Here is an 18695-nt window from a genome sequence, read left to right as displayed (position 1 = left end):
TGATGGACAGGCCAAGCATGTCTCCAGACCTAAACCCAATAGAACATCTTTGGGGCATCCTCAAGCGGAGGTGGAGGAGCGCAAAGTCTCGAATATCCACCAGCTCACTTTTGTGATACAATGTATAATGTGTGCTCCAACTACTCCAACAGCAGTCTATGGGATAGCGGTTACATCTCAATTCTGCACAATTCCACAATTCCAGTCATAACACTACAACCAATATACTACATTATATACATTACATACATACATTATATACAATATACACTAAACATCTGCTCAGCAGCTCAGACATTGAGCCCAAGTATTGATGAACTTGCAGCAAAGAAAAGATGTCAGGTGCCTTTTTCAAGCAAATAGGTAAGACCTAGCTCCTGGGGACACGTACATTGGAATATATCAAGTATTCGTGTAATATCTGAAGATCTACTACAAGTGTCTATATTTTACTGTTGATGTTTTGAATAAACAAGGTTCAGATCAGGTTATAGAGAAAAAAAGGTGCTCTGGCCCACAGAGTTGTTGAGATTTTTTAACATGGACCTTTTAGTGGTTGAGTTTGACACCCCTGATCTAAGGGGACAGGCTGACCATGCAAGCAAGATGCCACCCATGCCTTAAAAATGAACCCTCATTCAATGTCAATTTTTTTGCCGTTTCCATCCAAAATCAAGGTCAATCGAACCTGATTGGTATTTTATACATCACAGGGCATAATAAGATGTTAATTGTTTAATCACACAGTATAGCTGTCTGGAAGCATCTGTTTCTTCATTATACAAACATAAAGGATGGGTTGAAATGAAAATGAACTAACATTACATCAGTGACAAAACTTATCTTGGTTTTTAATGTTATTACACTACAAAGAATAGAAAGAACAATTTAAGAAAGTGCAATTTTTAAATCTCAAGAGCTGCATTTTTTTTTAATTATAGGGTACATTGATAAAAACATCTTAAGTTTTAAGTGGGGAATTAACCTAATAACACAAAGCTTATGAACTGCCTGTAGATAAGTTAGACCAGTCAGAGGCAACCAAACCTCCATATGTTGTGACATCACAACCACAATTTACTGGTAATCTGGCACAATACAACATACCATATTCAGGGGTCCAGCCTCAAACCAGGAAAAAATATATATTTTGAAATTATTAGCCAAAAAAAACTATCACAATATTAGTCCAAAGAACTGCAATTAGATATTTCCCCCAGATTGTTCAGCCCAACAACATGTAACAATATGGAATAGTCTATTATATCAATGACTTGGGGCCGCATTGAAATCACTGAAAATAATTAATATAATCACAAATCGTTGTTAAAAATAGTCTATTTTTAAAATGTATATACACAGTTCTGAATAGGTCATCACATACAGTATATCTGATCTGTATTTTCATGGTGGTCCTTGGCAGCTTGGCAACAAAGACCATGGTTAATGCTATATTATGATATAAAAATGTGTTTTCCATTAATATTAGCTGTTATTCTTTTTGACAAAGCATTATATCCAATATTGTTACAACAGGATATACAGCATTTCGGAACAAAACTCTTCATATACACACTCACTGAGCACTTTATTAGGAGCACCTGTACACCTACTAATTCATGCAATTATCTAATTACCCAAGTGTGTGGCAGCAGTTGAAGTGCTTAAAATCGTGCAGAAATGGGCCAGCTTCTTCAGGTAATGTTCAATTAGAATTGAGAAAAAATGAGATCTCAGAGATTTTGGGCATGTCATGATTGCTAGTGCCAGACAAGCTGGTTTGAGTATTTCTAGAATTGCTGATCTCCTGGGATTTTCACTCACACCATCTCTAGAGTTTACTCGGAGTAGTACAATAAAGAGAAAACATCCAGTGAGCAGCAGTTCTGCAGGAACATCTTGTTGATGAGGGAGGTCAACAGAGAATAGCCAGACTGGTTCGAGCTGAAAGAAAGGCTACGGTAAATCAGACAACCACTGTACAATTATGTTGAGGTGAAAAGCATCTCAGACTGCACAACACATTTTTGAGGTGGATGGGCTACAACAACAAAGAACCAAATCAGGATCCACTTTTGTCAGCCAAGAAAAAAAAAGCTGAGGCTGCAGTGGGCAGAACCGGAAAGTTGAAGATATAGCCTGGTTTGACGAATCTCGATTTCTTCTGAGGCACACAGATTAGAATTTGGGACAAGCAGCATGAATCCATGGACCCAACCTGCCTTGTGTCAAAATGCAGGCTGGTGGAGGTGGTGTAATAGTGTGGAGAATGTATTCTTGGCCCATTAATATTGAGCAATCGCTTGAATACCACAGGCTTTTTGAGTATTGTTGCTGACCACATGCATCCCTTCATGGCCACATTGTACCCATCTTCTAATGGCAATTTCCTGCATGATAATGGATTGTGTCCCAGAGCAAAAGTCATCCCAAACTGATTTTATGAACGTGACAATTAATTAAATGGGCCTCATTTACCAACTGTTATTAGGAGGAAATGTCTCCTTAAAACTCACTTTTATGAAGATTTTGACATTTGCCAATTTGGGATTTGTTCTTAGGTAAGAACAGAAACGACATGCTCAAAAGCACAGGGATGTGAACAATTCTGCAGTTTAAGAACACGTCACAAATCTGATGTAGACTTTTTCTTAGAACCTTTCTCAAGAACAGTTTTAAGAAAAAACTTTGGAAGTGTGGACGAAACCAGTCCTGCGTGTTCGTTGATGCAAAAAAATGAGACAAGTAGATCAGATTGAATTGAAACAAACAAAGATTTATTACAGAATTCTGGAGAGGTTACAAACAGAGAACATGCATCATGTATCTCCCAAGTAAGCTCTGACCTCCCAATCTGTTCTGACTCCTTTTATACCCTGAAGCTGAATATGTGTGTGCGTATAAGCTAAACCTAAATGTGTACATGTTCCTGTTTAGTGGGTGCAATGGACATATGGTTTACCATATATGGATGCAAAAACCTCATGTTCTAACGGTTAAGCGCAGACCTACTTCAGTTTTTGGCCTTGGCCGGTTTCCTGTTGTTGCGTACATCTCTGTATGTTTGTCACATACTGTCTGTTCTTCACCTGCCCTGCCATGCGAATGTCATAACGCTTTAACTCTAAGAGCGAGTTAATGCCTTCTGATATTAATGCTTATAAGTATGCTACTACAAATATTAATGCTTAAAAGTATGCTACTAAATATGTAAAAATCCACAGAAGATATTGAGGAACGAGGCTCAATGTTCTTTAGTCCTGGTCTGATTCGAAAAGAACCCCTTTGTGATGGGGTAACATGAAAGTACACCTGAAAAATCTGCAGGAATCACATGATGCAATCAGAATCTCAAAAAAATGATAACATCTTGTGGAATCTATGGAACTGACTGCCATGGGCTGAATAGGTAGATATATGTAGATGCACTGGTTTCCGTGCCTTCAACAAAAAACAATGAATTTATAATAGGCTGTTTTTTCAGTCCTTATATATGGACTGTGTGGACTGTGGAGTGCACTGTCTGTTTTAAAACTTTAATAATAATTATGTATTGCATCAAACAGCAAGAAACAAAAGCAAGAAAACTTTGACAACTCCCCAGATCATACAATCCTTACTGAAAACTAAGCTGCAAAAACAGCCTGTTTTAAATTCACTGTCATGAAAATCCTCTTATTCAGCCTATAGCACAGACTAGCGCAGAAGGTATTAGTAGTGTTTCAGTCTAGACTGTTTTTTGAATGAGGCAAAGAGTTAATTGACACGTAATCAGTCTTAAAGGCACAGTGACCGAAAACAGCCTGGTTTTATGAGATGAACTGAGTTTGGAAAACGTTCAGGTAAAAATGAATTACAATAGTTTTTGTACATAAATGCACATAAATGTCATTCGCTTCTGTATGAAAAGTGCTGCAAGAAAAGAACAGTAGGAGCAGGCAGCGGCCTGTGAAAGGTGAGAGAAGGTGGTGTAAATGTGTGCGGGGGCTGCAGATCCAGATCTAATCCCACAGCCTTTCATTAGCCTCCCTTAGTCATGTTAAAATAACACAGGGGCAGAGTTTGAGATTAATCAGTTTCTCTTTGTCCAGCCTTGGCATCCTGGGGTTTGGATGTTGCCCCAAGCTGATCTTAATTTAGAGTGGAAAGAGAGTGTTGCTTCAGGGGTCTTCCCCCCACCCCTCTTTTTCTCACTCTTTCTCTCCCTCTCTCCTTTTCTCTTATTCTCTCCTCTCCCCTTCATCTCTTTCTGCCATTCGGTCTCTCTCTATATATATTTCTCTCTCTCTGTCTTCTCTTATTCTCTCTTTCTCTCATTCCCCCTCAGTTTATTTCCTTCAAAATCTTGTCATACCGTAGCCAAATATGGTAACAGCATTGGTTCACACCGTCCCCCGTTTCGTTTGCTTTCTGCAAAGCTTGGCCAGCCGCTGAGCGAGAGCGAGAGAGAGAGAGAGAGAGAGAGAGAGAGAGAGAGAGAGAGAGAGTGAGTGTAAAAATGAGCACTTTCTTAGGACAGGCGAGGGGAGAGAGAGGGAAGAGAGATGCGCTGCACTATTATTTTTGGGCTCTGTGCGCATGTGGCGGAGGCGTTTGATGTGGGAGGGGGGGTCCAGCTTCAAGGCACTTCTGCCAATCGCCGTGATGTCATCCTCCCACGATGCCGCGCTGTGCTTTCACACCAGAGTGAGTCACACCGGCTCTCTCAGCGCTGGAGGAGCACACTGAGGAATGCTAAACACCCTGACAGAGAAAGCTCACTACATTCTCCATCTCTACATCTCTTTACCTCACTTTGTACCTCTCTCTACATACTTCTCTCTCTCTGCATCTCTATATGTCTCTATCCCTTCTGTGCCCTCTCATTCTCCCTCTATCTCTCCTCTTTCTCTCTTTTTCTTTTTTAATCCCTCTTTCTTTACTTTGCTCCCTTTCCCTATCTCTGTCTGTCCTCCTCTTTTTCTTTCCTTCTCTGTTTATCTTTCTCCTTCTCTCTCTGCCTGACTCTCTCTTTAAATCTATCTTTCTTTCTTTCTGAATTCTATCTTCTAGGGTGATGTTTCTACCTGTTTTCAAACAGTTGAGAAATGTTTTGATCAGTGTATTTCACTGGATTCCCTCATAGTTGTTAAATATTTGATATTTGTTTCAAACTTGCTGTGATATGCTGTCACTTTTTTCTGTGATGAGTAATAGTTTGAAAGTATGTTGGATCCACTTCATGTGCTGCAGGCCACTGGAGCTGGAGCCAATACTGCTTATAATCCCCATGACCAGGTTTCCAATGTGGCTCACTTACTATGTGACATACTGAATAATCTGCATTTTCTCATAGACGTATGAGAGAACAGTGTGATATATGTCATTATATTGGGCTTAATATGCATATTGGTATGAGGAATGCAAGTAAAACACAAGCAGTGCCATCACCAAACTCTCTTTTGAAAACCTGACCATTGTTGTGCTGATGCCATTGTCCTGACCGCTCCAATACCAGCACTAAACAGCTTAGGTCTGCTTAATTGCTCCACACAGAAAATTCTCTGTGCATCAGATCGCTGCTTTGAGTTGCATGCTGTGCACACAGCGATGGACAACGGTCCAATATGCAAGAGCAACCCTTTTTTCATGTCATTTTACATTAGTGTTCTCCTCTGCTTGAGTGAAGCTGATGAATGGGGCCATTCTTTCTAACACCCACCATTCAGAGCCAACCCACAAGATAGCCTGTAGTGCGACTTCATGAATACACTACCATGATCATGCTCTGGGGGGCGTCAGATATTGCCACTGGACTTTCATTCCAGTGGGCACTTTCCTCTTCTTGACATCTTTCCTGTAGAGTTTAGCTCTAATTCGTCTGATTAGACGTAGTACTTCCTTTATTCTTCAGTAGTTGGGTGAACAACTGAGGAACCGAAAATATGCAAAGCTATTAGTCATAAGCATTCATTTTAAAAGGGATCCCACGAGTGACGTCGTTGCCAAGAAGCAAATGAGATCAGTAAGTGATGAGTTCTGCTGTCGGCACTCAGAGAAACATGAAAAGCAATTTATATCACACTACAAGGTCTCTCATTCCTTGGAAAGTGGAGAATCCCATAAGAATCTCGCTGATCTACAGATTGTCACTTAATGCTAAATATCACCTTTACATCAAGAAGTCCTATATACACAGCACTGCTCATTCATAGTAAAGAGCCATGCATATAGCTAACCCTCTCCAGTATAACGCTGTGAGGAGATCAAAGAGCTGATTCAGATGAAACAGGCTGGAAAAGAAACTATTGAATCCCAGCACATGAATACATGACTACTTGCATACTACATGATTACTTTGACAGCAATGTTTTCCATTACTTTTAGGCTATTTCTAACAACTTTCAGATTAAAACCCAGCTAATTTATACTCACTGATTTGTCATAGACCAAAGTCATTTTAAAAGATCGACATCTCCTCTAATCTGTGAATTCAGCTACTATAAATGGTCCCATATCCTAATTTTTTTCTTGCATTTTACATTTACTTTGTGGGTTTTGATGATATTATCAACTTAACACTGCGAGTGAACAGTGGAATCTTTCAAATATTTCCATGAATTCTCAGAAATTCTTAGTGTTTGTCCCTCTTTTGCTTTAATGACAGGGTGCACACAAGCTGGCTCAGACTCTGATCACTAACAGTGACAAATCAGCAGATCAGCCGATCAAATCCACCTGAGAGTAGCTTGAACATGAGCTTCAACAGAGGTCTCAAAATCTGGCCTTTTTGCAAAAACGCATTAACATGGCCAATGTCACAACCTTCCTAAATGTTGAATGGTGATCTAGGAATAGTAAAAAATAGCAATTTTCTTCATTTTACTTTTCTTTATTACGTTTTTTTTTTTTTTTTCTTTCAAAAATGAAGCCCCCCAGCATTGAGCTGTGGAACAGTGGAGATGTGTTCTCTGAAGCGATCAAGCTCCATCCAATATTTCGTGAGGCCTTCCCAGAAGAGTAGAGACTGTTACAGCAGCAAAAAGAGGTACCAACTCTCTGCGTGCGTCTACAAAGTTTTGTGCATGTAGTGTAGACTGTCAGTCATTCAAGATGTGCCACTGGTCGATATGGAAACTGTAAACTGTTTAAGCGTAATGACCATTTCATGTTATTGCATTGCACTAAGCAGCTCTCCGTCTGTTCATCCGTTATGCAATAACCACAAATCAAAGATATGTGGCTTCTGCAGGCTAAATTAGCGCCGTGACAGTTGGACATAGCCAGTAATGAAGCAGGAAACCCTGTGGTGTTAATGCATATCGACCATTTACTTGATTCTGTTCCACTTATCTCTCTCCGTTCAGCCTTTCTGCAACGACCACAAAACACCAGTTGCCACGATGAAGACTGCAGCGCTAAAATCGTGCTGTTGCCAGAGCAACGCTTTCCAGGAGGCACTATTCCCATAGATACAAGACTTTATGCAACGCCGTCTTCAGTAGCGCTCAACGAACCGCACTTTTGAACCGATTCTAAGCAAACTGGCCGAATCGATTCACGCTTCGAACTGAATCGAACGTTTCTGTAGCCGCTATGCATTCACACTTCTTCAGTACCGTGAATGGTTCTATTTAGAACCATGAGTTCTATATAGACCTCTTTCATTCTTAAATGGCTCATGGTGAAATGGTCAGACTGGTGGGAAGGTGTTGTTTGTGGTTCTATGTACAACCTTTTGAAAATGGTTCTGTATAGCACCAAAAGTGTTCTGCTGTTACTACAAGCTGGAGCCTTCGTGTGTACGTGCTGCCCAAATCAGCAGCAGTCAGCAGCAGTACTGGCCATCATTCACTGAACTGAATGTCTCATACGGAAGGGATATAAGATGAATTTAGCAGCTGTCGCACACGCGTTAAATCAGACCTAACCGCGTGCGGAGGAGATGAAAATCTAGTCCAAATTCATTTGACTAATGGCAACGACAAGGATTCGTCGGAGCTGAGAGCTTCGGCAGAATCGGTTCGTTCAACGGAATCACTGGTTCGGTTTTGTTCTCGCTTGGCTTTTCCATTCACTCCCGACATATCGCGAGATTCTCCGGGAGAGCCGTTGGTCGTTGGCTTTCCGTGACGTCACCAGCAGCTTCAACTTTGTATGAAGTTGGAAGTTGAGCAGTTTGTGAGGGAGAGAGAGGGGAGAGAGTGACGCTGCGGAGGGAGGGAGGCGCGGTTGAACTCCGAATACTTTCAGAAAAATACACAGAGAGCCTCCATAGGGGCTACACAGGAGCCCTGGTGTGTGTCCCCAGCTCTTCGAAGGCGTTTATTCGTCGCAGAGACGCCCGTGTGGAGTTTTAGGGCGAGATTTTGCTCGGGTTGCGGGGAGAGAGACTCCAGCGAGGTGGCACTGAGGAGGGAAGGTGAGTTCAAACACTGCTCTGATTTAACCGTCAACTCTTAAACGTCTCTGCAACACCAGGGACTGTACGACTCTTTGTCCTGCTGTTATTTTACGGACCGGTGTTTTCTTGCAAGAAAATAGTTTTGTCAACCCACGAGCTGCTGCAAGTGCATACAAACGTAGCTAGCCAGCGTTACGGATGGCTCAGTTAGGTTAAGTGTTGAGCCTGGGCGACGGATTGCTGTGATTACTATCAGGCAGCGGTTAGCAGGCGAGAGTTACAGGTGGCAGCGATGCTGCAGCCTTTCGCTGGTATACAGCGTGTATTTCTGCGTGTTTAGCCACGGAAAGCGTTTCCTTTCCTACGCTTTCGTCGAGGTCGGTGCATAGTGGTCTGCCTCGTGGGCAAACGACGAGCAAGGTAGCTCAAGATATTGACTGCAAACAGAAAAGGAATGAGCCGAGGAGCCTTTGCTTCTGAGCAGCTCCTGCTGTGGAGAGCGACAGCAGCAGCTTTGCCCATAGCGAGGCAACGCTAATGACTAAATCGCTAGCTAACAAAGCTAATGTACATTTTTATAAATTGGATAAGGAAATTCGGGTCAAACAAAGCATCACCTGGACATTTAATGACTGACAAACGCACGGACAAATAAACAGGATTAAATATGGTCGGTAGTTTTTTTTTTTTTTTTTTTACATTCAATGAAGTAATTCGGCTGTAACACTTGAACTACACTTTATTACCAGTATTGATGTTTATGCTTGTAAACGTATGTAAATACTCTGAATATATTTAAAATAGTAGGGATATATTAAGCAGTTCACATAAGTACATTTTAGTAAGCTTACTTTATATACTTAAGCTCACTACTTAACTAACGTTACGGTGATAGTAAAGTCGGCATCGCAAAGCTATTCACCTGCGCAAGTGAACCCTCCACCCGAACTGTGCACCCTTTCGTTATAGTTGCTGTTTCCGCGCAGCTTTCTGTTAGTGGCGGTGTTGGACTGACCGCTGGAGAACTCTGCTGATTTGTTGGGTCATTTACGTCTCATTTCTCTGTCTTTGTTGGGTGCGTGGGTGGTTGTTCGCTCTGTAGTGGTCAGCTCCTAAGTGCAGTTTAAGTGGGGGGTGAATTTGGAGAGTTGGCCCTGGGTTGGAGTGGTGGCTTGTGGTCTTTTGTATTTGATTGTATTGCAAGTCATGTTATATTCTGTTGCAGTCAATTTATCAGAGTTTCCAGGGTTGGGCTGCTGATCTACGCCGAGCCCTTTTGACTCTAATGGCTTTCACAATTGCTGTCAGCACTACTGTTTAGATGGTGGTATTAGATTAGATTAAATCAGTGGTGTTAGCAGCAGACCAGTCTGAAGAGAGACTGTTCTCGATTCAGCTCTACTGAATTTGGGTTTTTGGGTAGAAATTACTTTGACGGCTTCTAGGCAGAGTTAGAAGTGTGTCCAGTAGTGCTGCGATGAGGACTGCACACACCTGGTTTGGTAATTTCAGATCTGGCACATCTTTTAGTGAATTCATAAGGCTGTTTTAGAGGTCTTGGAAGAACATGGTGGTGGTTCACCAGTATGTTTGGTGCAGGGACAGGGCTCTGTGTAGTTTCCTCCAGTGATGGTGTTTGGTGTGTATGGTGCGACCCATTGATGATATTTGGGTTTTATGATTTGGTCCAGTGATGGTGTGTGGTCTTATTTAGTGATTATATTTGATCTGTATGGGCTAGTTCAGGAGTGTGTGTGAGTGACTGTCTGTGTCTGTCTGTTTGCCATGCGATGGACTGGTGACCTGTCCAGGGTGTATCCTTCCTTCTGCCCGATGACCCTGAGGGAGAAGCGGCTTAGAAAATGGATGGATGGACTAGTTCAGTGACAGTCTTATGTCTGTGGTGTGGTTCAGTGATGGTATTTGGTCTGTGTAACCTTATATTTGGTTTATATGGTCTTGTTTACAGGTCTGTACGGTCTGTACCAGTGGTGGTATTGTGTTTGAGCAGTTTTGCTTAGTGATGCTGTTTGGTCTGTATGGCCTTGTTTAGCAGTGTTTTTTGGTTTGTTTGGTCTGGCCCAGTGACTGTATTTGATTTGAAGTGTCTTGTTTAATAACAGTATTTGGAAATTTATTTGGTCAGTGCTGTAAAATTGAGAAAACCACATGATTGAGGGGAAAATGAATGATTATGGCTGAGATGAGTGATGTTGACTTTTCTTACTTCCAGTATAGGGTGTGTTTCAGATATATAGCTGAACAAAGGGCAAGCTCTGGAAAGGGATAAGCATGGTTTGCTTAACAGTAATTTGATCCTAATTGCAATTTAATGTCTAGCAGTTTGACAATGTTTGAAGTAATTCCATTTAATTTGGTTTATTAAGCCATAAATTGATTTAAATACGCTCATTAAAAAAATTCACAAACATGGCTTCTTCTATAAATTGATTGCTTGAGGAGACTGTCTCTTACTTTGAGATGTGAAAGAGAGACAATAAAAGCAAACTCTGCTGTTTCACATTTCTACTTAAATTTTGGAAAATGCTGTTAGTGGATTAGTGTACAAGTGTCTGAGTGAGTGACATTAGTTCTGCAGCTTGTACACATGGCACTCTTCAGGGAACTGGAATGTAGAGGTACCTTCTTGCTAGTTTAGTGAAGACAACATCAGATAAGTCTATGGTCAGTGTAGATGGTGATTTTGGCTGTTTTCACACCTGAAAGTTTGAACCAAGGTTTATGTTTTTGTTCCATTGTGTACAATTGATTTGGTTAATTTTGCTTTCACATTGTAATTCAGCAAGCGCACTAAAGGTCTATGCATGACAAACTTGTCCTGTCGTCATCACCTATGTGGGCTGTGTCTTCATAAGCTTGACATTGATTGGTTTGTAGAGGTGCATACATCCGATTACAGCATGTTGTCAGTTCAGTGGCTAGCTTTTTCTGTTGGAATACAGAAAAATGAAGAATCTCTGTCTCTCGCTCTCTCTGTCTCTCGCTCTCTCTGTCTCACTCTCATTCTCTCAAAAAACCAGGTATAGGTTTTGGCATTTTTATACGCTTTCTAACGCATAACCATTTTCACACTACAAACTAAACAAACCATAGTTCATTTTGATTTGGACCGAGACCACTTCTTTAAGTCGGACCACATTACTTTGGTCAAGACCGTAGTCCGTGGCACCTTTCACACCTGCTATTCTGCTTTGGACCAAACTGAAAAGTCCAAAGGTCTAGACCAAAGAAGGTAAATGTGAAAAGCACTCATTGTTTCTGCTTAGTTTTGTGACACTGCATCTTTGCTGGTTCTTTAAAAGAAAAAAAAAAAAAGGTTAATCTGATTCAGAAAACGTGTACATGATGTAGGGCAGAGGCATGCCGGGTTTGAGGAATGAACTGGCTTTACAAGATTGATGCAGTTAAATAGGCAAGCAATTTGTAGACTTTTCATTGCTTTAATTAAATTAATGAGTCTTAAAAGACACTGCTAACTCCATGCAGTTAAGTTGGCAAAGAATTTATAGGCTTTTTATTGGTTTGATTAGTTTAATGAGTCTTTTACCCAGTAAACTCAATAATGCAGTTTTGTTGGCAAGAAATGTTATAGGATTTTCATTGGTTTGCTTAGTTTAAGGAGTCTTTTACACAATAAACTCAATAGATGCAGTTCAATTGGCAAGACGTTTGTAGGCTTTTTCTGCTTTTATTAAATTCATGAGTCTGTGCAATGACTTACTCATACACCCTATATATCCCTAGGTCCAGCCCATCACACATGTTGTTTTAAACAACCTTTATAAATATCATTTGTAGAGGACAGACAAAACAGTAATCCTGAGATATCTTTCCCAAGACTAGCGCACAGTATCATCTACGTCAGCCATGTTTTGCAAGTGTGTTTTCTCCAACCGCTATCTAAGAATGCCAAGGATGCGACATTGCCTCCAGATAACTGCATTTTCTCTATTAGGTTGCCTGTTAAGAGCGAATGTGTAGGTGGACACGCACGCATTGTGCAACATGTAGAGAAAGAAATGAGAGGGGAAAAATGCCTGGGCGTGTGATTGGCAGGAGAGGGATTATCACAAGCCTTTCACAAGTATAGTGACTGCAGAAATCTATAGGTGTTCATGGATTAAGTTGAAGCATCATGTAAGTACTATGCAATTTGTCTTGAATCTTGTTTGCAAAGCAACTCGACTGGCAGTTGTGTGCATGTTTCACACGAGATTCTGATTTATTTAAATGTATGTGTTTTGCAATGCTTCATGTTTGGAGAGGCTCGCTTAGCAGGTTGCTGTAGCATGGTTTAGTATTGCACAATATGAGTAAAATACCATTTTGTTTATTTTGCTCCATGTTGTGCTAACAGTATGACTGGAGATGTGCTATGTGCATCACTGAACCCTTGGGGTGATGTGGTTAAAGACTGACAAACGCAGAAGCACTAATGTGTATGTGCCAATTAAAATTTTTTCTCAGTGCTAATTTTCATATTACCACCTTCAGTAATATTAGTATTGCATAGATCAGAATTATAAAACAGGGGTACGATGATGCACTCGGCCCATGATTCAGTGCACAGTACAGTTTGAAGTTCTTGTCATATTTTAAACAAAAATGATGACTGATTTTGTTGCACAATTTACTAAGAACGCTATAGCTGAGTGACAGTGGTGGTGTGAGTTTGCAAACCTTGTTGTTCAAACAATGTAGCTGCATTAGATAGCATAATTAATGGAATACACATCTTCCACAGTGCATTGTCACAGTTATGCATTGTGATATCACAATGCCACGATGCATTGTTGCATCCCTTTGCAGTAATGATTGACAGATGAAAAGGCACTCCTAGATTGGACAAAGCCAATATATGTTGTCTAATTGTCTGGGATGTCGTCAGATTCAGTTGAGCATGCTAAACAAGCTTCTTTTCAGCCTACTTGGAATATTTTAAGCCGCACGTGGCCGCATATCAATTCTCTGCAAAATGTTTTCTTTTTTTTTTTTTTTTATAAAGTGACACAAATTGATTCCCTATTTTGGCCAAATTCAGCGCAAATTTGCAACAAATGTTTTTAAAATGACAATTTTATGTAAAACATATAATTTACTATGCCAAGGGTAAATTCCATGCTTCGTTGATATTTCCGTAGAGGATATCTGAACTTATTTTCACTTGGAAAATCAACAAAACATTTAATTTCACAGAGAGGATTCCTACTTTTTACATACAAATGTATATATTACCTTTACTTTATTACTCTATGCTAACTAGGCCAAAGCTTTGATTAAACATGTCTAAGTCTTCCTGCTAGACATGATGCTCTTACACAACCTGAACATCTGTGGTGTTAAGGTTTTTGCAGTGGAGTCAGATTCATTATCTCAGTCCTTTTCTTTCTGTTGGTTGTTACCTCACACCCCCAGGTGTACATTGCTTCAGGGTGGATGTCATATGAGGAGAGAATGAAGTTAGCACGGAAGGCAGTGTCATAATTTAATAGGCTAGTGTGGGCAGCACTTCCTTCACTCTTCCCTCTGCAGAAAGGAAGGTCTAATCTAATTGTTTTGAATGTGTGAGTATTTGATTTAGGAGGCACATATCTGGGCCTCATGTTTTGATACAAAGGAACTGTAGAGTCTGACTTTCTAACAGAGATTTTAAATATTTCCATTTATTTGAGGAACACTGCATTGTAGCAAACCTGCGTTTCATTATGTTGTTTATATAGGAAATAGCAAACCTCCTTTCAACTTTTAGTGATTCAGCACCTGTCAAATCAACACTGGCTTAATGTTGCTTCTTGTGTTTGTTACCTTTACTTCTCAGCTGTAGTGGTTCTGTGAGCATGATGCCATCAGGCAGTTTACTATGTCTGTTATCTGTGTATCTGTCATTTTGTATCATCTTGCCATCACAATCCTTGCATAGCTTATGACGTTCTCTCAGAATACAGTTCTGTGCAATGGTTAATTTAACCCTTCAATAAACTGAATGTTTGCAGTTAGATATTCATTGTTGCTAATTTGGTATTAATGATCATTATTAGTTAGTTTACATGCTAACTAGATGGGTAAATAAACTTACAGCCAACAAGGTAGCCATATCAGCTACATGTAGTTTAAAGGGAAAGGAAAACGGATGCATTAACTATTCTTATTACTGGCAGACTTTTTGGTTTACTTACTACACTAAACAGTCTATCAAAATATGCAGGGACACAATACTGAACGTAGGCCATGTTTTTCTGTGACAAGCTACAAAACAATTCTACGTTTTATGTTAAAAATGGATAATTCTTAGTTATTGTTATTATCCAGAACAAGCATTTACTGGTTACCTCTACAGACATTAAGCCTCAGGTAAAAGTATGCAGCGTTGTCCTCTTTAAAAATCCTCTTGTCCTGTAGGCTGTTTTTAATCACACTAGGATGACCAGTGCATTAGTCTGAAGTGTGATGGATAAACAAAACGGATTTTGAATTCAGATGTTGGTTGTGTAGTTTGTATCTGGAAAGCAAGTCTAACGCTTCAGACAAAGTAAAAAAGAAAAAAATAAATAAAAAGAAAACAAAATAAAAGCAAATCTCACACCTGTCAGTAACCACAATGCAGGTTAGAGTTCTAGCTTGAACTGTTTTAATGATCATTTTTCCTGTATAGGCCCTGCACTATAGAAATTGAAAGTAGTGTAAATGAGTATCTCAGGTAAACAATAGCATGTCATTTGCATTTTTAATATTTTGTTAGAAATGTGTTCAGGGTTTCAGTTCCAGAAATTTCTTCTCAGCTTCCACTTTGCATTTAGCACAACACTAATTGTTGTTATTCTTCTAATCTCTTCATTTTTCAAAGATAAGCTGCTGCTGATCTGAAGAAAGACAAAGAAACACTCTGAAGAGTTTCAATATCTGCGTTATTGCTAAAATTCCCACCAACTGTCTTGCCATCTGCCTAGCAAAGCATGTGATGTTTTCCAAGGGGAGAAATTGTGAGCTGCTTGCTGAAGAGAAGAAGGCTGTTAACATGGTTCCCAAAGGCTGAAATTAGTAATGAATGCGCCCGTCTAACCCATGGACTCAATAATTACAGTCCTGTCTTCAGCACCATTTTGGGCACCATCTTATTGCAAGCTTATTTCAAGCTGTTCCCTCAGATATACGCAAGCATTAGTCAAGACGTCCGTCATTTAAAAATTCAACAGAGATGATTGCAGTGGAGATGATTTAGTTGATATTTATGCTCCATATGCAAACTGCATTGTTTTTAAGTGATATAAAATTGATATGGCTGCTAATAATACTAACTGTTGGGGACTTATTATTGCATATTTTCAGATTAACTAATTCTGAATTACCACAGAGGTTGTTTGAACACAAAATAATCTTATTGCTATAAACGATATAAAAATGGATTAGATGCACCCAGGTACCTAGATTTTTTTTTATCATTGATGGTGATTTCCACAGGAGGCAGCAATATGAGAGGCCCTCAGAAGAGCTTTGATCATCAGCACTGTTTATCAGTTCTAATTGTTTTTCTCACAAAGTTCTCCTCAGACTGTTCACAAACATGGTGTTGCATTTCCTGTTATTCACCAAAAACAAATCACAAAAGCATCATATTACGCCTCTCCTGATGATATATATTTATTGCATTGCGAATTACCTGCCAGAACATAACTAAAATAAAAAAAATCAAATTCTCTGCTGCAGACCCCTTCAACTGTGAAATTCTAGTTAGCACTTCTGTAATAGTGATGTTCACCCATCACCATCTAGTCCAAGTGCTAATCCACTCCTGTTCCTGTGAAACCTCCACCAGAATGAACTTTTTCAAGAATGGCTCTTTAGATATTTTAACGCTGTTTCAGTTATGCAGAACTATAAATATTAGAGTAGTATTTATATAAAATCAGTATTATTTTGGAGTGTGGAGGTTTTTTTTTCATGATTTTATTTACCTTATTTCACATTATATTGCATTTCACCTGATCTACAATTCAAAATGTAACACATTAAGTTTTGTAATGTAACTGTATCAGGTTGGTGCACTGGAAATGATTTTTAATGGCTGATTCTGATTTCTTTACACCCAAGGTTTTTTTTTTTTTGGCTGATTCTTATACACAGTGTGTGGACTAAAGCACATTACAGTACTTTCAATTAGCCAAGGTTGCGTTAATGATAACATTAGTTGCCCTTTGATGGGCCATTAAAAATGAAGTATTAAAACATGAAAAATTATTGAATGAATGTAAAACATGCATATTTAAATGACTTGAATCAAGTATATCAAATATTCTCAATTACTTGAAATCATAGAGGTTTTACACACAGCTGCTTACTGCAGTCATTTTCCACAGTTGTACTGCAGTAAACAAAATGTGAATTGGATGCATTGAGTTGAATAAATGCAAATAAAATAAAGCAGTAAGTCATTCATTGAGACATTATTCCAATTCTGTTGTTTTTGCATGTGTGCCAGCAGAATGGCTTTTTTTGTTTGTTTGTTCACTTGTACATGTAGCTTTGCTTAAGTCACAATTGCACATAATTCTGTGTAACTACAGCCATTTGTATGAGTGTGTGTGTGTGTGTGCGCAATATAGACAGTACAACTTGCGTTAGCTGCTAAGTGAACATTGTTTGCAAGTAAGGTGGCTAATTAGCTAATTTGGGCTTGCATTTTAATAGTTGTAGGCAGTGAATGAGAAAAGGCAATTAAATTGTCAATCACAATTATTTAAATGAGTCATCAACTAAAATTTCTTCATGATGACCGCTCTAGCTTCAGTGTTTTGGTACAGCACTCAAGCAGAGCACTAACCTGACATCGGACCACAGATTGGCCAAATTGACCTTTAACCCAAGCCTGCTCTGTCAAGGTATTTCAGTATAGTATCCATTATATACAGTACACTCCATTACTGATAGTGGATGATGGTGGCTCTCTTTCCTGAGATGGAATTTGTTGGATTTATTGGGGTTGACATGTTGTCTGGAGGATCCGCCTTAATGAGGCCTTCTCTCTCCGCGCTCACCTGATGAAATCACTCAGCTTCACCAAAAATGTAACCTGCACATGTCTGTCACGCTCACAGGAGTTTTATATAGCAGTCCGTTTCATTTCCCCACGATAACAGGGCTTTCCCTGTCCTTAGTGGCCATTCTAAATGTATCCAGTTGGCCATGTCCAAGACATGCTGCAGTCTGGCTAATTGTGTTCCTAACAGCCTGAAATCCCATTTAAACGGGTGAAGTAAGACTTTATCCAAGCAACCAGCTACACCCATTTCTGTCTTTAATGACCGTGTCTGACTTGTGCAATATGTTAAGTCATCAGATTCATTAAGACTCATCACTGATTCATTAAGCTGCCAGACTGAAGGCACATTTCGGAGCACATTCTCCTCTGTTGTGTAGTTTTAATACTGGCTGTGGAGTGTTTGTGTTTTGAGCAATGCAGAACAATGCCAGAAATCACATGGCTGTGTTTGCTGTAACCTGTGACCCATAGTTAACCACAACAACTCAATAATAACCTATGCATAAGGAAGTGTGATTAAAGTACAAATAATATTGTAAATGGTGAAATAATTAAGAAATTCTATCTAAACAGCAGCAGTTGTAATCAGTGAATTGTGTGTTAAAATATGTATTGAAATTTTGCATGTGTGAATTCTACTGAGTGGATTAGAAGCCATAATGTCAGCATTGAAAGGGGCTGATGATTTAACTGGACTATCATCCTTAACACTGAGACCTCTTCTGTTTGAACGTTTTCAGCTGGATCTGTGTTTTCCAAGGAAGTGTGTGTGTGTGTGTGTGTGTGTGTGTGTGTGTGTGTGTGTGTGTGTATGTGTGTGTGCACATAAATTGCCCTTTATCTTTGTTATGCTGATATCAGCAGAACACTTGGCTGACTCTAGGCTGACCCAGGCTCTTCCGGAGCGCCTGCCAGTAAATATCATATGAAGAAATTTTAGGCTAGTGTATGCCTAGTGTGTTGGATTGTATCACAGATCTAATTTGCAGTGTAATAAAAAGTGCTATATAAAGAACAATATTATTGCATTACTGCTTAGTATAAGAAACCAAGACTTCAAATCAAGTCTTGTATTTGACACAGTGTGTTGTGCTTGGTTGGTGTAAGGTCTCTTAAAAGTGGATAGAATCAGGCTCAGGCAAGTTTGGTTGGTAGCATGCAGGTGCCTGTGCCCTGTTGACAGTTAAACTTACAGCCAGTAGCGCCCGTATATTTCACAAAGCAGGATTTCTCAGTCCAAAGATGAGGACTGTT

At 39.6% G+C, this 18695-nt stretch overlaps 1 protein-coding gene across 1 annotated transcript in view; it reads left to right on the top strand.

Annotated features, from left to right (window-relative positions):
* The first annotated feature begins 8158 nt into the window (after positions 1-8158).
* The window catches only part of sipa1l1 (signal-induced proliferation-associated 1 like 1), a 99754-nt gene continuing 89217 nt past the window's right edge, over positions 8159-18695 (top strand). Inside the window, exon 1 of the mRNA XM_017692575.2 lies at positions 8159-8401. The gene's annotated coding sequence lies outside the window, so the exon portion shown is untranslated. The remainder of the gene's footprint in view (positions 8402-18695) is intronic.

Source organism: Pygocentrus nattereri, chromosome 4 (assembly GCF_015220715.1).
Source record: "Pygocentrus nattereri isolate fPygNat1 chromosome 4, fPygNat1.pri, whole genome shotgun sequence".
NCBI classification, from domain to species: domain Eukaryota; kingdom Metazoa; phylum Chordata; class Actinopteri; order Characiformes; family Serrasalmidae; genus Pygocentrus; species Pygocentrus nattereri.
The sequence above is the reverse complement of the archived record's forward strand: the minus strand, read 5'-3'. Positions and strand labels throughout refer to the sequence as shown.